This window comes from Paramormyrops kingsleyae, chromosome 1 (assembly GCF_048594095.1).
Source record: "Paramormyrops kingsleyae isolate MSU_618 chromosome 1, PKINGS_0.4, whole genome shotgun sequence".
Classification (NCBI taxonomy): domain Eukaryota; kingdom Metazoa; phylum Chordata; class Actinopteri; order Osteoglossiformes; family Mormyridae; genus Paramormyrops; species Paramormyrops kingsleyae.
Window position 1 is genome coordinate 31992938 of NC_132797.1, and position 22729 is coordinate 32015666.

The 22729-nt window shown below is 42.9% G+C and overlaps 1 long non-coding RNA gene across 4 annotated transcripts in view; it reads right to left on the reverse strand.

Moving 5' to 3' along the window:
• LOC111840736 (uncharacterized) overlaps positions 1 to 22729 on the reverse strand; it is a 98864-nt gene that overhangs the window by 75770 nt on the left and 365 nt on the right. For 3 of the 4 annotated variants that reach the window (XR_011992218.1, XR_011992217.1, XR_011992216.1), the window contains exon 2: positions 21345 to 21443. This is a non-coding gene — a long non-coding RNA (uncharacterized lncRNA). Of the gene's footprint in view, positions 1 to 6322; positions 7254 to 21344; positions 21444 to 22729 lie in introns of those variants that run through there. The other variant, XR_002837497.2, reaches the window with a different exon arrangement.

Genomic DNA, 22729 nt, shown 5'->3' on the forward strand with positions numbered 1-22729 from the left:
AATAGTTATGAAATGTTAGTGTGAGAAAATAAACATTTTTACTTGACAATTACAGGTCAATAAGGTTGTATATAGTCAGGGATTGACATAACTGGTATGCATTCCCCTTTAGAAGCGATACGTGTGGCAATCAATTAATGTAACAGCGCAAATACATACGTATTTTATGTGCATCTCCGCCAATATGACAAGAAATTATTGTGCAATTTAACCTTTACATGCTAATTCGTACTTCATTTGCGTTATAGAGGTTGAAATGCACGGTAATTTCTTGTCTTATCGGCGCAAAAGCACGTAAAATACGTTGGCATTCACACTGTTACAACAATTGACTGCCACACATATCGTTTTTAAAGGTGAATGCATACTTGCGTACCAGTTATGTCAACCCCTGTATATAATATTATTTCAGTTTGGAGGTATGTTTATGCTTAATGTAAGCAATGCATATCATTATTTGCGTCCTAGATACATCTTATTGTCTTGAAGGTCCTCTGCGGGGAATATGTTTTGTGTTGTGATAAGATTCGGTAAAGTCTGCAGTACATATCGACAGTTTCAGTGTACTGCCTTAGCCTTAGCCTTAATTAAGTTTCATCTTTATGTCATAATCGGTCAGTAATGATTATACTATATGAAGTATTCTGGCCTGTTCATTTCATTAATCGTCACTGGACCCGAATGTGCTCCTGCGCACCGAAACCTAATAGCCAGAAGAATTCAATACGTAGGATCCACTTGATGTGAGGAATCCGTTATAATGGATTTTTTCCCCCCAATATCGGTTATCACTGAAGCCACAAAGTCATTTCATATATGCATAGCTTAAATTCATATGACAGGTTCAGGGGACATTTTACACCGATGCCCACTGGTATATACATGCTGAAAACCATGCCTGCCATCATTCACGTCACACTTCTGCCCCAGAAATTCAGCCCTGGCTCTGTGGACACCACTAAGTAAGTTAGCAAGGTTAGCAGAGTTTCTTTCTCCAATGGAAAACTGAAGCAATCTCACTACTGTAACACTCTGGGCTGCTATTCTGACACACTAATTATATTACAGGAACCACAAAGACTCAAATGATCCATTTACACGCAAAACCATTTAGAATTTTACCATAACCCATGCTATGTACCATGTCCATTCAGAAACAATTGCTTTTCTCTTTTATGTAGCATTTCATGGAAATGTAATGTTATTATCTACTGCAGCAGACGCCCAATATAGTAAAGCATACATTCATTAAACACGACTAGCGCTGCTGTGGCATTTTAATCGCACTTTAAAAGTGACGCAGCTGCAATTAGAAAACACAGATTGTCTCATTTTGTGAAAAATTAATTTTTGTAGCATCATCCTGTTTTGCAACCCAAGCAATCATGTAGCTAAGAGGGAACAGCGCGTTAACACAGCATCTGACATCAGCTGGGGGCCATTAATCATTTTTGTTGATTCCAAGAGAAATCCTAAATTCCAATTTGGCCCAAATGAGAACAGGCAGAAACATAGAGGAATAAAGCATGTAAATTGGCATATTTCCATTTTACTTATACTTGCAGGATGATATGAGAAGGGGAAAAAAGAAAACACGTGAGCGGCTGCTGTGGTAAATTGCGGCAATTTTCTCTCAGGGGAGCGGTAGTGAATTAAAAAGCTAACAGCTGACAGAAACATTATTCAAATGGAGCTTTTTTGTGTGAATACTAAAACCTGACATTTATACGCTGTGTGTGAGTGCGGAGAGGTGTCACGCAATCGGGGGGGGGGGGGGTTGCATGTCAGACATTCAGAGCTTGGCCTACCTCTGAAGCCGACCTGTGCGGTTTGTTTATGAATTAAATATCCAATTTGGAGTGAGTCCAGGAGCTGTCATCAGGCCCCCTCCGCACAACGAAAAGGTCACCATGGACCGCAGTAATCGCGCGCGATGCACCGCCACGCGGCTCCCGTCTCAACATGCCGAGTGCGCGGCCTGTGGGGATCCATTAACCGTTTGCGGGACATTTCTGGGCCACGGGATGGTGAACACAGAACAGAATTGCAAAAAGCGATTCCGAGCGAATGAACTACATCACATGGAGAAACCACACTAAAAATTAACACTGCTTACATATAAGAGGGGATGCATAACCAGACAAGGTTAAACATTCAAGAGAAAAAAGGTGTATCAGTAAACAAAGGATCAACTTAAATCTGTGCAATAAGAACACCTAAGGTGCAGAACATGAAGCGATTTCTTCGAGCGTTAAAGACTGCCATGCCGAGTTTTAGGATGAGTAATGCATCGTTACCTAAGTGCACGTCTCAGTGGAAACTACAAGGGTTAAAACAAACAGTGTTTCAATAAGGGCTAATTACTCAGTGTTTCTGCTTCCTCAAACTCATTCAGTTGCCACTGATTGCCCAATCTGCTCACCTACTACCCCTCCTGGGGCATAGGCCACCAACAAGGGATCTCCAGGCATCTTGGTACTGGGTTATCTGCCCAATCTGTACTGTATAATAAAATAAACATTGGGAGCTTTGGTTCCAATGACAGATATATGTGCTTAATTTTTTATGCGTTTTGAGCAAATATAAAGCTAATACTTGTCCAGCAAGCATGTGACTGAGGCTGATTTTGTTTTGATATGAAACTGATCAGCATGTTTGAGGTCATTCGGTGGCTGAACGCATGTCCTTGAGCGTCAGGGGAGAATGACACTCCCGTCGTAAACAATCCGGCCGCTTATCGTGAATCAGCAATCTGTAAACACTGGCTGCTTCGACCACAATGCCTCCCTGTGCAGTGCAATAGAGAGCCAGTCTGTCACTGCTGAGTCAATATTTACGGTCCCGACAGAAATGTGTGCTCTGCTGTTTCCCAACCAAACATGAGTAGAACCCCCCCACAGGGAGGTCAGCGTCTCCCCCTCTCTGTCACAAGATGGGCTACATGCCGTCGGAAAGGTGAAGAGACACTGTGCATACCATCCTGAATAGCGGCATTAAGGAACGGCTATGTGGCTGGGTAAGGGAAAAAAAAAGAAGCCACTCCCCGATTAATAGCCAGAGCAGGCAGCCAATGGTGAGCAGAGATTCTGACACCATAGAAATACTTCTTTGATGAGATCATGGTTTTTTTTTTTTTTTAATATGATAATGGCTCCTTTGTGTTTATGCCGTTTGGAGGTGGTGAATGGCCTGAATATGGGATGTGTGAGGCAGTCAATGGGAAACTAGAGCTAATTATCAGACCTCCCCCCCCCCCCCCCAAGCCGCCACCAGCCCTGTCAGCCCTCCCAGGAATGTTATTCAGCAAACTTCCTTAATGCTGTGCTTTTCCAGTGCAGCATCATTTGCATACAAGCAATTCATTACATTACCCCAAGAAACCTCACAAGCAAGCAAACTGTTTCCATAGCAACAGTCATCCAGGAAGAGTGGGTGCTTGAAGCATCATGTGGGTGGGGGGTGTCTGACTGAACCCATGGCCACGTCATTTTGACCATGCACCTCTGAACATTTATTTTGTGCACCAATAACCTTCTTGGTTGACAGCTCTTTTACAGGATGGAAAGAGAATCCAGTCTGATATGATTTATTCATATTCAGCACTTATGCCCAAACCTGCAACCTTGCCAGAACATTACAGAGATGTCGCCCTGCGCGTTCTGCAGTCAGAAGGTCCACGTTGTCAGTCTGTGGGTCCAGATGACCCTTCAGCAGCCACATCTCAGAACAGGAGTCTCGGACCCACATGCCTTCTTCTGACACCCTTTCTTTGTGCTCCTTGTAAACATTCCTGATAGATAGGACCAGTTTAATCTGATTAAACACAGTCTCCCCCTGTTAGTCACGCAGCCAATCCTTTTCATTCACTACAGAGCCCGCTAATATCACTTAACAGAAAAGAACTGAAATACACGAGGAATGAATGTGGAGTGATCCCTGAATGGTCTACTGGAAGGAGGATGTTCAAGCGTACAGAAACATGACCACAAGGAAATGTGTTTGTGCAGCTTAAAACAAAATGCATCGTACACAGAACACATAGAAAACTTTTCCCCATTTAACAGTGAGACACAGACCAGGCCAAAAAACTGAAATTTTTTTTCCTGCTGCTTCACCTTAAACGTATATGCTGAATTTGCCCTGCCCGTGTACGATAACAGCATCGCCCCCTACAGGCGACCCCTGTCTTAACCACTCGTGTCACTGCTCCGTAGCTGTCTTTGCGATCCTGCTTCGGGACACGTGCTCATTTCTTATAGTCTTGTGTAAGATGGGATGGGTGTGAAGTCATGTGACCAGTCCAGTCAGTCCACTGACAACGCGACTCGTAAACACTTTTGTTTCTCGGCGTCTGGAGTGCACACCTGGCTTTATTTGCCTCCATGTTTCCTGTTCACCATTTTATTGAAGCCAAACCCATATAAATTCCTTATTCCACCCCCAAAGTCACGTGGCCCTGTTCATTGCCCAGACCCTGGCGACTCTTATGACCTACTTTTGTCGGCAGTTTTTCCTCAGAATCCACACTGTACGTTTGCTTTGTGTTTACTCATATGTACATGCTAACATTTAGAAGTATATGAATGTTCTGACATACCTTTGTATATGGCATCTAAATTCTGTACTGATATAACCGCATGACACTGAATTGGTGAGTTTTCCATTTTCGAAGGAAATTCGTATGCTGTTAGATAGCTGCTAGCGGAGCTCACACTGTAATTTTTCATTAACGGTTGCTTGGGTCATTGTCCTGTTCCCATTCTTTATGGTGTCCACCAAGTGCTGCAGGTGCCCCTGACAATTGGGATAAAACACAAGTGTGACATGGTGAGTTGCCATAGTAACTTTAATAACCTGCAAGCCGTAAAGGGATTCAACAACAGCATTTGCGCAATAACTGCTGAACCGTGGTTGGAATTAAATCAATTGAAACTTGGGGGCGGGGGGGGCGAAGGATGAAAGGTGTTATTTTAAAATACCCTGTAGCATGGTAATATAAATAAAATATTTAGTCTGCTGTGCAGAAATTGCGGTCGGTCATTAAAGCTCCAGGGTTAGAGTTTAAATGGCCTCTGTTGTCATAGGTCTAACGGGTCTCTTCTGTCTGTAACGGCTGCTTTTTTCCCCAACGACCCACTTATGATGGAAATGCGTCTTCAGCGGAGTGTGAGATAATTCTCTGGATGCAGCTTGTACCTACAGGAGTTCCATTTGGGAGCTTCTTGCGAAAAGTGCGCAATCCGCGGTTAAAACAATTCCATGAATATTTTCTGTATTGTTGTACCATTCAATTTGTTTTCATTTTTTGTTCTGTGCACATAAACACATTCCCCAGCAAAAATATAATTCTGAATCAATGCTTTTTCTTCTGCATTTCAATATATATTATAAAAAAGGTTACTAAACACAGCATGTATGCTAGAAGCGTGTGTACTAAAGGCTTCAAAACCACTTCAGATAGAATATACAGCTTGGATTATTGCTAATCAGAAGTAATAAATGAACCAATAGCAGGTAAAACCTGAGGATGATTGACAGTACCAAATGGCCCCACCCACCATGCATGTGAATTCTTGTTTCTTCCATTACCATATCCCATGCATTGTTGTGGGTTTTCTGGCCTCAAACATGGCAGATGATTTCTTAGTTTTAAACTGTGACCTCTGTAGTACTTGTTTAATTCAGCGGCAGGTTGCTGCTTTCCCCTAGTTCACACAATGTTTTAAGTTATTTTGCTTTGTGATAAATTAAATGCAGTCTATGGCAGCTGTGCAGAAAAATAAACAGAAGATGATGTTATCATTATAAGTGAGTTCCCCATACTCCGATACCAAAAAGTAATACTTCAGTGTGCTTGTGCTCCTTCCAAACGTATATTGTTTGGAATATCACAAGCAGCTGTAAAAACGTGATTCCCTTTTTACACCAACACTGCGCTCTGCATCATTGTAATGGAAGCGATTATGTATGAGGCTGCAGCATAAACTGGAACCACAGCTCATCAACCATGATCATCAAGATGAACACAGTGAAATGCTTCACTGTTAACGAGATCCCTACTACACCACTTTCAAGTACTGCAGAGCATTTCAGTAAAATGCTACACTGGAGAAAATTAGCTTAAAGAGACCTTATTGCTAGTTAAGAGTATTGCAGTGCATTCATGTGATAAGACTGCAAGTCGCAGCTGTGCAAATGGTGAGCACCTCATACCATAAAAATACAACCAGAATGGAAGAGGAACACCCAGCGAGTGTTGTGAGTGACCTGCTCAGAGCTTATTGTGACAGTCTGGGGAGAGTGTAGAAATTACCAAAGTCAGTCAGTAGTAACAAACTTTATTTCCATGTTTTTCCATTTCCATGTATGGTGCCATGAAAAACTCCCAAATTCCTCCATTTTTGCTTATTTGTAAAACTTGTGGTTATGGATTTTCAAAAAAAAAAAAACACACACAGGCTCCAGGCCCCCAACATCCTATATAAGGCAAGCAGTGATGAAAAAATGGATGGATGGACTAAAGATGACTTTCTCCCTTCAATACCAAATGGTCATTGTGTATTCTCAGGCTGGCTTTATTATACAAACATCTGGAAATCAAGAAGGGGCAAATACGTCTTCATAGTACAGTATCTAATGGCTTAATCTACCAGTGAAAGGGATGCAGAACCACGTGATTAGGGAAGCAGAAGTGCATGATGGGACAGGACAGGAGGGGGCAGCCTCCAGCTCACCGCATTGTGTTTATTAGAATATATTGCATTTTCATTGGAAAACACTGCTCTTTCAGCCCGCTGAGGTTTTACTGAGCTGTTTAAGCAGGAATCTGTCTTTAATAAAGCAGAGGGAAACCGTTACACGGATATTAAAGCTGATGGTTGCAAGAAGCCGGAAGCCCCCTGGAGGCCATTTTGAGCATCCACGCACCTCCTGGTTAATGGATATCTGGTTAGCATGAGTGTGACTGTACTGCTGCGGCATGCAGTCGAGGTCATTTTGGGTGCTTTTCGGCAATTACCACGAACGCGAGAGGAGATTTTGGATTAAGCCGGCATACTTCTGGAAGCCTCCGTCTGTTCCTGGCTGGAAGTCTCCAGACTGGCGCGTGTCTGCCTCCTCAGAGGGCAGGCGAATCCAATACTTCTACTTCATCTCAGACAGATGTAGCCGAGGTTGTAATATGGATTATGATGACAGGAAGTCAATAAAACCGATGGTGCTGCTCGTCTGACCGGTCAGCTCCCAGTTGACTACTGATGAAAAGAAAAGAAAAAAAAAAAATACAGGCAGGTTGGGAGGCAAGTTTGAGACTTGCTCTTTCGTGCTCCTTTATTAAAAAGTTAAACCAGCAAACGTGAAATCAGCATGAGTCTGAAGTTAGCCCTGCTCTCACTTTAAAAATACCGAAACCAGTTTCCATGGCAGGCTGGGAAAAACAGCTTTATGAATACATATTTAAAATTGATAACAATAAAAGATGAAGCCATGACTGGGAAAATCAAGCATTTGTTGAGTGCTACGTCCTGCTGTGTCTTCTCATCGTTCATCTTGCGTTCAAGCCATGCATGTAATGGAAGCTTTCAAGAACAGAGCATGGAGGAGAATGAGCAGGGGCCTTTGTTGGTATGAGCTCCACACACATCACGGCATGGACTCAAAAGCCATAAAATCCATATCCATGGAACAGCTCGTCACTTCATCTAAGTATGACTGACTGGGCTCCAGTAGGATTCAAAGCTCACCTGCTCTAATTAATTCTTCCTCAAGACTTCAACAAGGTGCATTTCTCCAAAATGAGCTTCGTGTTCCGGAATTTTCCCCTCTACTCACCATCATTACTATTCCCGTTCTGCAGTTCAGGCTTTCCTCTACTAGTGTTTATTATTCTGTGACTTTTATTCTGGCTTGAATTTTAAGAGAAGCTCCGAGGGCTGAAATGGTTCCAGAACATTCTTAAAATCGGTGTAATTTTGGCAACTGAATTTTTGAATTTCAAGCATATTTTAGGGGAACCATTTAGCAACAACATGGCATACACTTAAAACATATCAAGTAACAACATTACTCTCTTCTGGGGACAGGCAGTAGCGTTAGGCTTCCACTAAGAGCATATCTTTTCATTCCTGGAATGCAGACTAGTGGATGAGTCCGCTCCAGTAACCATGGTGAGCATCTCCAAAGTCATGACAAATGATACAAGATATACGATCAACAAATAAAGTGCATATAAATGGAATTCAGGACATTTATCACCAAATAGTTGTGTGGAATACATTTAACATTTAAATAAATCCACCCACCCTCAAGTTCCCACAAAAAAAAAACCCAAACATTTTCTCCATGCTAACATTCCCCCATTTATTTCCCCTGTGAGGCTAAATTATGGGAGGGTGTCATCACATACACACATCACGGGAATCTGTTACCCGTAAACATTTTCCTTCCAGCGAATCGTGCAGGAAAACGCATTTATTTACCAGCTTCCCTGCCTGACAGATTGGCTCACTCACTTGAAGGACAGGACTCATATCGTGAGTTACGTCTGCAAAAGACCATCAATCATTCCCCACCATTACCACTCAAAAAGTCCAATTATCAGGCCCACAAAGCACTCAGAGTCACTAAACGCCGTCACTGTTTAGATGGTACCCCCCCCCACCGCAATTTATGTGGGTGCTGAGGCATCAAATAAAAGATACGAGATCTTTAACGTAATTACATCTTAATGGATGTGGCAGCGCTGCTGTCTGGTTGCTTTGCAGGCCTGTGAGGCATTAAACACGACAGACAGCAATGAGCAAAAATACTAGTGGGTAGAACATCAAGGGGGCGCTATAGAGTAGGGTTTTATTTTTAAGAGATGGTTTTAGTACAGTTTTTAAAGCAGGTGACTTTATTCTATTATTAACCACAAGCACATTTGAATTCCTCCCATGGATCTCCAAAGAAGCCGAACGGCACCGATGGAAACATGCACATCCCGAGCAGTACGGCATTCCCCGCTCCAGTCATATTTCCCAGCTTCTCCCTCTGGAAAACTCCATTAAGGCCGAGGTAATTGTGTGTGTTCTTCATTGTGAATATTTGATAATCTGTTTGCCTAGTCGCCCCTGTGCAAACCGCCACAATCGTCATCAGCCCCAGTGCACACACTAGAAAGAAAAAAAAAAGGCCATCATTCGCAGACAGCCCCTGGGCCAATTACCTTATAAATTATTCATCGATAATAAATACCCATTTCCTCCAATAGTGCTCACACTGAACCGGAGCCAGAGCTGATGTCCCAATTCCTTGGGACGAGGTCAAGGTACGTGGCGATAAGGTAAAGACCGGATCTGGAGGAGGACGAACTTGCTTCGCTAACGAGTTTGGCCAGGCCTGGGCTGGAATAAATAACTGGCTGCCGGTAGGACTATGTACAGACGCCATAAAAACATGAGGAGACCCCTACCAAAGGCGCAACAGAGGTCCTTTGAGAAAGAACAGCCTACTGTAGGTTCTCTCCCGCATATCAGGTTAATCCTTTGCCTTCCATGCCAGAAGAATCACCTCACATCTCCAAAGTCTCACGCCTTCCTAGCCAACAGCCTGTCCACCCTTCCATGTAATTAATGGCCCACCTGTTTTGCTGTTGCATATTTGCTCACCAAAATAATTAAAATGAAGCTCAGGTGGCCTCCTCAAACTGAGGGAAAAAAAAAACTTGAATTTCTCACAATGCCTAGGACACTAGAGTTGTGTACTTTACCAGCCCTGAAATTTCATTTGAACACATAGCCGGATATACAATCATAAACAACATTGTTTTGGCAAAAACAGATATGTTATTCTGTTAGTTTGACTTTTGTTAGACACTGCAGGAGTAAGAGGCTTGTCAAAACGAAAGTTCTGGAGTGAGAGACATTTCAGGGGACTGTTTCAGTCAAAGTCTCACCATGGATCACATGGTATACCTGAGGAAGATGGTATACAGGAGGGCTATCCTGAATGATGCACTTTCGAAAGAAAAACTCAGGAGCCCAGAAAACGTGCAAGACTTTACCAACATCCCAGTAGATGGCTCTACCAGATGGATTTTGTAGCGCTTTTAAGGGCAATGATATTCTGTAAAAAATGTTTGCTTTTTTTGTTTTAATGATTCAGCAGCTCATGCGGATTAAATAAGCGCTAATGCATTTTCTGTTTGCTTGCACCCCTTAAACTGCACAGTTTTTGTCTGCTCTAGAAAATTGCCTGTGCATTCTGCATTTAAATTGTATTAATAGGTATATTACTGTTAAGAGCATAATTAGGTATGATTATGCCTAGTTAAGCACATGAATTAGACCCTGGCAAAGGAATTCCATGGAAAACTGAGCTAACGCAGAGTAATTTACACCTTTGTAATAATTCATACACCAAACATCACCTCTTCTGTTAGAAACATGTTTATGTTTTGCAGACCTACAAGAGAGGCTAATGGCTTCCATGTACAAAAAACTGAGGTGATGCCTTTGGATGTTAGAAAATAGCAGCAGATGATAAGCTGCTAACTGGAGGACTCACCAGCATGCAGGAAGCGACGGACGCTTTGGAGAGCAAAGCGTCCTCCTGCCAGGACAGAAGACATGTGGCTTTGGGGTGCTACTGCAGCATGTGTCACTAGAGTAAATAACACCCTAGGATGAGGAGATTGGTCAAATAAGACCAAAGTTCACAACAAAGTTGTGTGACAGTAAATATGTATGAGAAATGCAAAAGGCACTTCAGCCACTAACGTCAATATTTACTTTTTTCCTCGTGCTTAGGAGAAACGCTCAGACTACTCCAATTATCGCTGGTGTTTGGGTGTGGGGTGGGGGATGAGCTGGTTTGGCTTCACCACAGATGCCAATGACGCCAGCCTACTTTGACCATAAGTAGTTGCTCCGGAAAGTTATGTTGGGTATGTTACAGATTCTGTCATGCTGCTTAAGAAGTTCACTGCGCTCCAAGTTACAAGCTTATCTAAGAGCTGGACTCTTCTTAAAGGTGACATGAGCACTTTGGAACATCTGAATCTCTCCTAAATAAGTCCCCCCCTCCCATGTATTGACAGCATCTAGTCCCTCAGTGATGTTTCTGGGCTTTCCCTTTGCTTCACAGGCAGGTTTGTTCTTCACCAATGTCATGATCCTCCCAAAATACACAACACAGGTTCTACCATAACCTTGTGCAAAATGAAGCCCCCACTGATCTACGTGGATGTTCATCACGGGTTATCAATTATCAGAGACGACCACGGTGCCAGAATTCCAATTCCCCATAAGCGTCTCTGTCGGACTTATTTGCCTGGTTGACTCTGTCATTGGCGAGTCTGGCCTCCCATATATCAGTGCAAGCAGGACACAATTGGAGCAGCTACAATTCATTCCGCTTCATTGGAACTGAGTTTCCCTTCCATTTCCTCCGTTTTGAAGTTCATTCCTCCAAATTGGCCTCTTACTGACCTGGGGTCAGCGCTCAGCCGTCCGTACCCGCCGCGGCTGCCGACTTCATTCTGATTAAATCAGCACCTTGCATCTTGCAGGTGCTGCCAGATCTGAATGTGATTCACTCTATTATCTCGAGAAATCGCACGTCTCGCCTGGCCGGCGCTCCCTCCAGCACAGCAGGTGGCAGCAGCACCATTAAGACTGTTTGTGTCAGGTCAATAAATCCACCGAAGAAGGTGTTCCCCTGATAGCCACTTTAATGCTTTGTGACACCCATCCGTGTCAGGCAACGTGGAACGTCACTTAGGTGACATTTTATTTGGCATGTGCAGGGAGATGCTAGGAAATGTACCATCATGATTAAGGACCATCACGGTTTAGACACCGGTCTAAACCGGTGTCAAAATCTACGGCATTCATGTTTTCCTAAAGGATCACGTCTGTCCAAAATCATATCTGGGCGGGCAGGGGTGGAGCTGACAAGGTCAGCTATGTTCGAACAGGGGGATTCCACATGGGACATTAGAAAACTCCTCTCCAGAATCCAGGAAACTCCAATTATATTAATGTTGTTTCCAGTGACCCAGCGCCTTTCATCTCCTTAGTCATAGTGAAGAGCAGAGGCTGAGGAACTGCTGTAGTATAAATTTCAGCTCTGCAGAGACAGCGTGGGATTCCCTACTGCCTCCAGTGAGCTGGCCAGGGCATCGTTTCCTCAGCCTCTGCTGACAGGGCATCACCTACATACCCTTCTCACTCATTATTCCTTGACCAACCAAAACATGCAAACCATGACTGTGAATGCCTTATTTACCATTTCCACAAGTGCAGATACATCAGAATGCTTCAGTTTTTGCATATCTCATCCTGCTGTCCTTTAAGGGACACACATACATATAGAGGTGAGAGTGAAGCTTAGTGTCAAAGCACAGGGTCAGTCATTCACCCAGCATCCCTGGAGCATTTGAGGGGGTTAAGGACCTGGCTAAAAGATCCAACAGAGATGTGGGTACTCTGCTGAGTAGGGCTGTATCATGCTCACCAATCAAAGGTGGCCCAAGGCGACTGAGCATATACCCACAATCTGCTGAGCCACATACCTCCTTCCAATTAGCTGCTGACACACACGCCATCCTCGCCGCTTTTGAGCTCCCAGTGTGCATAGTACATCCTGAGTTCTGTCAAACACCACTGGAAGGTTGGGGAGTTTTGCTGCCAACCCAACACCATGACGCACTGCCATGATGGTGGTGAGGTTTGACGTCAAGAAGCTAAATGGGCTGTTTTTTTTTTTTTTTTTTTTTACCCATGACACACTGTGGAAACATTAAATCGACCAGCGCCAGAGAAAGTCACACAGCCCTGACACTTTCTGTTCCCTAATCCCAGGAGTACCATGTTTAGTTCCTTTTCAGCAACGTAGACCTGCACGCTTTAAGCTTACAGCGCTGTGCCAGCTCTATGTCCCAGCGGTGCTGCTGTACCACGCCATCAGCGCCAACGATACCAGCTAGCTGCACGGCTGGCAGATTATGGGTTGCAGAACACATGAATACATTCTGTGTAATTTTGGGATTCCAGCCCTTGTGCTACACACTCCGCCGTGCTCTAGCGGATCAACGGGGAGGAAAATTGCGGGGAAGAGCGCACCATGTGCATAGTTCCATGCAGATAACGCAGTGCCTGGTGTGGGGTTTGGTTTCTTTCATTCACAGGGCACAATTCCTTTCACAAGTGATCGCACCCTCATAAAAAGCGGCATTCTGCATCCATCCGTGGCCCGCTGCTTGCCGTGCGAATTATTCAGTGGCTTATTCCGAGTCTGTTTTCTTGACTTGTGTCGTCTCCTCTGACATTTCCTTCTTGACACTCTTAAACTGGCCTTCAGGTCCTACGCCTCTGTCTCTCCTCAAACTGACAGCTTGTTTTTAGCTCCTCAAACATCTCCGGTTCATCTGCATAATTTACGCCCAAAATGATTCATCATCTGCTTTTTAAATTGTCTTGCCGATATTTCTGAATGTTAACATTAAGGATATAAATGTTTAATGTACTATGGCTGGTTATACTTTATTATTATCTTATATATTAGCAGCATGGGGGCCCACAGGGGGTCCAACATAAACACAGCAGTTTCTTGTAGAGATGCCTCAGGGTTCACACACTCCTGGTCAGCAGCGGCTGACTGGCTGCTTGTGCTCGAAGCGCTGGACAGATCCAAGCAGTCAGGCGGTCCAGCGGGTTTCCTTTTTCATAGGAAAAGCGCCTGCGACTAGTCTTGCTTCCATTACATCACGGTTAACTGAGTCTGATCCAGAACAGCAACTGGAGGATATTTCACTGGCGGAAGGAAAAAAAAAAAAAAAAAAACGCGGGGATTTCCTTAGATTCCCCATCCACGTCTTTGGCCATTGGGACACCTACAGGCCAATGAGTTTGCTGCAGGTTTCTCAAACCATGACGCCTCTGGGCTCACTGAGCAGGATGAGGTAGCCAGGATGAGGTGGATGGGGCACTGTCCTCTTCTGGCATCTCCCCAAGAGCAGACTTTTAGAAGAGAATAGCTTCCAAAAAAAAGAAAAAAGCAATCATTTGAATCAGGCTTTAGTGATTTACACCACAAAGATGTTTTCACTTTAAGAAACAGTGTGCTTGTTCAGTCTTGGGAAACCTACGGATTTGGATTAGCTGGAAACAGCGGCCCAACGCAGGCCACGCAATGCAATGCCTCGCAGTTCCTGCCGGCCACGCCATGGCGACGGCGAGGAGAGGAGAGGTGCTTTATTGATTTGCATCCGTCATGCCAAGATTGACTCAGCAGGGCTTAGCTCGGCGCGTGAATTTTATTTCTCGGGATACTACAAAAAAAAAAAAATAATAATAAAAAACCACCCTGGAGATTTAAAAGAAAGAAAAAAAAAACCTAAAAAACACAACCAGGGTAAAAGTACATTCAGGGAGGAGCTGCAAGGCGAGTCCAGGGGATATATTATTTTCAGACATATAATAAAATGTGTTTTACATCTTTTTCTGGATGTATGAAATCATGTTTTCCCTCAGTCTTTTTTTTTTTTTTTTTAAACCGAAATTACAAACATTTTCCACAGGAGCAGGAGTGGATTTTGTGAGTTCAAACAAGGAACATGATTTTCCATTATCAGAGCTTAATTAAAACGTTTGGAAATTGGCAGTGACTCGGGTCGTCGCTGTACACGGCATGTGGTACGGTCCGCGCACGTTTTCTTCTGATTTCTGGCTTCCCGTTAGACCAAAAAGCACCGTGTCCATGTCTTTGGCGCTTCATGCATTATTGAGATCTCTGAATGACATGAATCAGGGCAAACGGGGGTGCAGAAGAACGTGATTTCATTACAGCCAATGAAGGTCACTCACAAGTGCCATCGACATAAACAAGTATTTCCACCTTTTTTTTTTCTTTAATGGTATTGTTGAGTTCAGGTATGGTGGGGGGGTGACCTTATTTTTCAATATAATACCAAGGACAACTGCGAATACACTTTTGCGCTATGGTAACCATGGCAACAGATGTTTGCACCTGAGAATGCTATTTTGAGGAGTTTTCTTATTTCATAGTAATGTTGACATCTCCAGCTGTGTCTGCTATTCATTCAAATTACAAATAATTGATGGTTTAGTACCAGGGATTGTGTGACCAAAGAAAAGAAAAGGTTTGCATGATACTGCAAACAAATACATATTTTTATAGCGTCAGCCACTACAACCACAATTAAAAGTTATACACAAAAAACATATACATCTACTCTACTTAAAAATAAAATGCTGCCTACAATTTTATCATACTTGCAGTAATAATGTTTCTAAATGCAAGCGACTGTCCGCTGAATTTCAATCTTAATAAAGCATGTATGTATGCGGGCATCTGTCTGTCTGCGCTCCATATGCAATACGTATTCCAGTTTTATGGCTACTTTTATTCCTTACATGAAGGAAATTTACGGCAAGTGAAGCCGCAATCTTTATTGTCCATAAATTACACATTAAATGTTTAAATGCTTATCGGTGAATCACGCATGCTCACGCTGAAAAGGAGCCAGAGCTGATGTCTCATTTCCTTAGGATGAGGTCAAGGTATATGACAGCTTTTGAGGTCACAAATCCCTCCATCTGCTGTGCAAGTTGCAAGTTTCCCACCGAAACCCAAAAAATAAAACGAACAATAAAAGAACAGGAAAACACCATTGGTACAATCACAGGATCTTCCTGAGCAGCACGCTACTCACAGACATAAATGTAAAAACAAACAAGAACTTGTTAATAAATTAACATGTCCGTCAGTGAGCTGAAGGCCAACAAAAGAAAACTGATATTTCCATTTGATCTAATAAAAACGAATTATTCGCACAATTTGGATAAATATCTTTGTAGTGTTTTTCCCCCCCTTTAATTATGCAATATTATGTAATATTACGTAATATTTGGCTTTAGAACCAAAACAAAGAAACTGCATGCATGCATTATTGCGGGTGCAATCAATGTGGCAGATTATTTATTTATACACTTGTATCACGCCCGCACACGCTCGAGTGTTGAACATATTAAAGCCATCTGCTGGATAGAACAATGGGATTTTTACAAATTATGGAGCGGACTAAATGTAAGAGAATATCAGGAGATGATATCAGCTAAGAAATCAGATTGGAGTGCAGGAACATGAGCAGCTGTAAGAAGCCACACGCTAACATTAACAAACAAGCCACGTGACAAGGACACCCGCACTCAGCGCTGCGGTTCCCTGTCACGGTGGCACAGGACTGACATGTACAGGTGGCGGACTAATTTCACTGTGAGCCCGGCGCACTCACACTTTGCTGAATTACAATGAATTCACTGGGGGAGTAGCTAATTTGATGATAATTAATGCTGGAACGTTCAAGTTACTTCGTAAGGAGACTCTCAAGGACAGGGGAGCGTGAGGACACAGAGACTATTCCCAGACCCCCATCCCTCACCTCAGCAGACCGGGTCTCTCTCCCCATCTCCACTCCACGGCAACCCTTCCTCTCGCGTGCGGACCTGAGCTTGTCACCATGGAAACACGAGGAAAAAAATAAAAAATAAATGTACTGCCAGATTAGAAGAAAGATTGACAAAAAAAAAATAAAAAATCGCATGTTCCTCCTAGATTGTATTAAACTGGCTGCATTTCACCAAAAACAGTTCCACATACAACTGGGACACTACACCAGTCTAGTCAGGCAATTTCTAAATGTTTATTACTCTTTCTACGAAACGTAGTTAGAGTATTGACACATTTCGGTCATCAGGCAACTTGTGATTTTAATGGCCTTTGCAAAGACTTCTTCCGACTGTTGGATTTGAAGCATGATGGGGCAGAGCAACATTTACAACATCAGATCTGGGAATGCCTCAGCGTGTCTGACGCAATATATCTGTATATGCCAGGGCCAGCCAGAGACAAGACTGTCACTCTCAACAATATGGAAAAAAAAAATGCACCTGAATCCCAGGGGGATGCAGAAGAGATGCAGTTAGACTGACAGATCAAACGCACCTTGTTCGCAAGTGAAAAAAATGCCAAATAAAGATGCATTCCGACTTTCTCTGCATGTTATAATTCATGGTAGAATTTATAATGAATTTGCTGCCTATTTGTTTCACTGGTCTATAACGATGCCCCTCACGTTATCTTTTGGCGAGGCAATCCTTAAGAGGACACCCCTCAAAGACTCCGGGGACTAACCTTGTTGTCATACACCACCCCCTTCCATCAGGCGTTTGCAGTTCTATGTAACGAAATAAATGCACATAGATGTCCTTTTATGGTTCCCCCCTCTTAAACAGAGGATTAAATGCACCTTAATTTGCATGGTGTCTTGAGTATTAGCTGCCGCCCAGAACTGTCAGAAGATAATTCAATTCGCGCAGCGCTGCGATAACTTTAAACAGCGTAAATCTCGGGATAAGGTCAATGGCTGTAAATTTCTCAGCGTCCGCTAATTTATTCCAATCCTCCACGTGCAGGCTTACCGGGGAACCGCCAGTTCAAGTGCGAGTCGACCCTCCCTGCGGTTAGTTTTTACACGGCTTTACAGCATGATTGATCAGCACGGGAATAAAATGACCTATATCAAGCAATGGATCAAAGGAGATAGAGGGATTCCTCGGACATTAGATGGTGTTTTTTTTTTTTTTTTTGGGGGGGGGGGGGGTTGGTTATACATAGGCAGCCAAGAAGCCGAACGAAACAGAAATGAATGGGTTCATTTAAATGAGCATTATTAACCTTTGTCAGAGTCCAGAGAAATCCACTGGGTTCTGAGGAGAATTCATGTAAACCTGGCAAGAAAGGCCCCCAGCGCCACACACCCATGAAACTTTATTTCCTCTATCCCCCAATTATCCGATCATTCTCTATTAAAGCGCACATTTTAAATGCAAATGAAGGCCCTTTAAAATATGTTTCCCTTTTCATTTCCTCGCCTTTATATTCCAGCATGGACGGCCCCCAACAGGAAGTTACGGAGACACATCTCTAGGTCACCCAGACCGCCTTAATTGTCCAGCACCTTTTATAGCGTCCCCAGGGCCGCCAAGCTGCACGGCAATGCCTTTTGGTCTGAAAGGTCTGCCTGTCGCTCCAGACCTCTTGGATTATTGTGACAGAAACTGGATCAAGTCCAATTAAACTGGTGTTAAATATGATGATAGCCTATTGCTTTGTTCTCCAAATGCTGCAGATGAAACATAAAAAAGTAGGTAAACAGCAAATACAAAACAAACACAAAAACAAGGCACCTTAAGAAAAATATATTACCAGAATTTTGCTTAACACCGCTGCCCATATCAAACCTGTTTTTGCCATCTATTCACAAAGCCATATGCAGTAGCTCCCCCTAGGGGTGTATTGGCAAAATGAAGGATGTGACTCGATTGCACTTGTGTTTGTTGGGTGTCTTTGGGGGACAAAAGCAGCACACGGGGATCGATAGTAACCATTTACCATATCTTTAGTGGGTGTTTCCGGGTTGCTGCTAGGAATTACGGCTCCCTGACAATGATCTTGGTCCTTTTTCTGACCTCCCAGCTGCTGCATCAGTGTTAACCTTAGAAACTCTGCCAAATATTTATGAATTCTGGGATATTCATTTATGGAATTCCTTCTTCCTTACATTTCACAGATGTTTTCTTAGGCTTCTTAATTAAAAACTCTAGTTAATTATTCCATTTGGAGTGACTTCATGACATAGAAATTGCTACAATATTGGGCTATCAATTATTACATCTGCAGTGGTGTAAATTGTTAACTGGTGATGTACTGAATTTCCTAGTTTTCAACTATTTTCTTATGAATGCTTGATTAGTGAAGTTATATATTTACCTGAATATTGAATAGTCTGAAACACAGTAAATGTCATTAATGCTTTTTGTATTTATGAGTAATTATTGTTTCTCTTCTCATTAATTCTGGGCTGATCACAAGTCATCGTTAACTAACTGAATCCTAATGTCTCGGATGGGGGGACTCAATTTTCGAGTGGGTCACAGTCGTGTCTCCCTCTTTTTGGAGCACAGTGCCCCCAGTGAGGGAAATCTGCATCAATACTCTTCTGGAGTTTCAATCCATCTACTGTACCAGATCCTCCACTGCAAAAATACATATTTGGCCAATCAGTGTATGAATGAGATGCCTATGAGTAGGAATAGCATGTTCAACTGAAGATACCAATATTCAAGAAAAAAAACTAATAATTTAAAAGCAACCACAATAAATTAAGGTAGAGAGAGAAGAATGAAAGCAAGTCTCAGCCAGCAAGCTAAGCATTCCTCACGATTCTCCAGTCAGGAGACGCTCTTCTTGTAGCCGCTCGGTAGCTAGCTAAGAGACAGTTGTGTTGCTCAGACACTTGTCGTTGACCTGGGATCCTCAGTAAAGTGCTATTTGATTTATTTCTATGGCAATTGCTAAGCCATCAGCTGTCCCGGGACCAGCTATGCTTCAAGCAAAGCCAGGAGCTGCTTCCCTAAACCAGACTCTTATGTCCTAGGGTGAACACGTTGTGAAAAATAAAATGTCACCAAGTTAAAAAGCGCTGAGGCAGCTGCCTTGGCAGGCGAGCGTAGCGTACTAGCTATCAGCGGCTTGCAGTGCGACGCTAATCCCTTACATTGAGCCGCCTTTCAATTTACGTGCCGCCTCAATCTTTCTGCCCATGATTTAGCTCTGGGTCGGGACTTAACAGGGCCACTAAAATGTGACCTTTCTGCATGAAGTATTAAATTAACAAAGCGTTTTATTTGATTGCCGTAACTTGTATTTTATTTTTTGCGCGTTGCCAAAATACTTTTTTTGTTTATGTGCATTTGGATTTCTCTATTCACAAATTTTTACTCACCATGCCACATTTATCAGCTACACAGAAAATATAAAGTGATTGAAAATGTAATGTTTCTATCTGGGTAAGAATTTTACAGTTCCTTCACCAATTTTTCAAAAGTTAGCACTCTCCGTCACAGATTCACATAAATAACACATGGTATAAATAAAGTATATAATAGTAACAAGAGAAAGTTATTTATATACCAATAGCTGGGGTCCTCAAAGAGCCTTTAATCATTCCAGGGAGATGAGATCAATGTGTAATTTGAAAAGGGAATGGGGAAGAGATGACATGGTAATTATTATTGATCATTTCCGTGCACATTTTCCCAAAAGGTCTGCAGGACTAAATGTTTGCATTTATTAATTTAATTTACTCAGGAGGCTCCAGCCCAAGACAGCAGTGCTGGGTTAAAACAACAAGTGCCAACAAGCAGGGTTGCCTGATAAATGCTCTATAAACATGGATGAATGGGTTAAGTAGCAGGGGGGAATTGATGGAGTTATGGCTCAAACAGAAACGCCCCACTTAATACGGGCCAGAACAAGTCAAAACAACAGCATGTGTTATGTTAGGAGACTGAAACCATCACGTTTAGTTAGCAGCAACGTTAGTCCACAGCAGCATACAAGTGAGCATCAGAGAGCAGGGTCAGGCAGAATCCCTGGAGCAGCTGAGGTTGAGAGCTTTGCTCAAGGACCCATTACAAAACCACTCTGCCAGCTGCGAGAACCGCCAACCTACCGACGAACGGCACATAGTATTAACCCACCGAGCAGCTCTAAATAATAATGGTGCATGTTTCCATGCACAGCTGAGTAAGGGTCATGTACATTCCTGCAAGATGGAACACTGCTTCCCTCTGCTGGCCTTTTGGGATACACTGGAGGATATCTGGATATATACCTAATCACTAGCACCATCAGCTTACACAGAGTAGCCTTAACATTAAAACCACAGACAGGTGAGTGAATAACATTGATTATCTTGTTACATTGGCACCTGTCAGTATCAGGGTGTAATGATACATTAAGCAAGTAAAGTTCTTGAACATTACTCGATGGTACATGAGAGAGCTGCGGTAGCACAAATTGTTGAAAAAGTCAATGCTGTCTATGACAGAAAGGTGTCAGAATGCACAGTGCATGGCAGCTTGCTGGATATGAGGATGTGTAGCAGAGCAGTCAGAGTGCCGATGCTGACCTCATGGGCAGGTGGGCCTCAGAATTGCATCAGGGGTAGGGAACCCTGTTCCAGGAGTGCCGGAATCCAGCGGGTTTTCTATCCTACCCGGTCTCTGATGAGCCACATGTAATCTCAGGCAGATAGTAACTCATCAAGTAGGATAGAAAATCTGTTGGATGCTGGCATTCAAGGAACGGGGTTGCCAACACCTGCACTATGGGAAGAAAGCAAGTCAGCAGAGACTGTGATGCTCTGGACAATAATCTGCTGAGAAACCTTGGGTTCTGGTATTCATGTGGATGTTACTTTGACATGTACCACTTACCTAAACATTGCTGTAGATGGAGTACAACCCATCATGGGAATGGTATTTTCCGATGCCAGTCGCCTCTTTCAGCAGGATAATGTACCTTGCCATACTGTTCTTGAATGGTTTGAGGAACTTAAAAAAACAAAAAAAAACGTTAAGTGTGTTGATTTGGTCTCCAAACACCTAAGATGTCAATCCGATTGTCCATCACATCCCACAGATGCTCAAACAAGTTCAATCCATGGACACCCCACCCCATAGCTTACAAGATGCAAAGGATCTGCTGCTAACGTCTTGGTGCCAGATACCGCAGCACACCTTCAGATGTCTCATGGAATCCATGCCTTGATTGTTCAGATCCGTTTTGGTGGCATGAGGGGACCCACACAATATTAGGCAGGTGGTGTTAATGTTATGGCTGATCGGTGTATATTTAAGTTATTTCGTGTGCTAGAGGGTAGATGTCTGTTCAGATGTGAAAATGCTGCGGTGCAAAGCTGCATGTGGCTGAAAGCCCAGGTCAGATCTAGCGCTTCATTTCCTGCTCCCCATTTCAGTTGACTCACAACCCAGGATCCATCACAGTAAAGTGAACTGCTTGTGAAGTAAGACATGTTAAAAAGGGTTGTCTGGAACCTGGAACCCCTCCCAGGAAGCACAGGGTTTGAAGTCGTGTTTTAGAGCCGTTTAATTAGGGTGACCATACAATCCATGTCAGGGAGGGCACTTTGAGTTACTTCAAGGTTTTAAAACTACTTTTAACTAGTTTGGTTCTTCTAGCGCTTTGACAAGTTTGTTTCCTTGATTGAAAGACTCACCCAGATGTTTCATATTAATATAAGTGATGCATGCATGATTATAGGAGACTGACCAATTGGTAGACAGCAAAAACTCAGTGCTTAAGTGAAATCCAGGTCTTTTTAACTGAAATGGTAGTTTACTAATCCTGTCCTAGCTCAAATTGTCCTCCTAGAAATGGATTATCTGGTCAACCTAGTTTAAAGCGTTTTTTTAAATGGTTTCACGCTCTTTATATTTGCAAACTGCCCTTTTAAGTTTTGAGAAACGTGAGAATGGTAGCTTATTCTTTAAACTGGCAAGCAAAAAAGAAAACTACAGTAGCAGGACTTTTACAGAAACCGGTTCCACAAAAATAAACGTGCTCAGATGACCAAGTCAAGCACAACTTTATCACGCCTTTATAAACCTAATACCGATAGTAGCCTATCTAGCTATACTAAGTCAGCCATGCCTTATAAGAAACATGTTCATTCCCAAATAACGACAGCAAAACTTTATGGCAACTCAATTAAAACTTGGCCAAAGGTTATTTGAATTATCTAAATAAGCCCTCAAGCATGGAACGCCGCGTAAATGTGCTAGTAAATCTGGAGACGGTC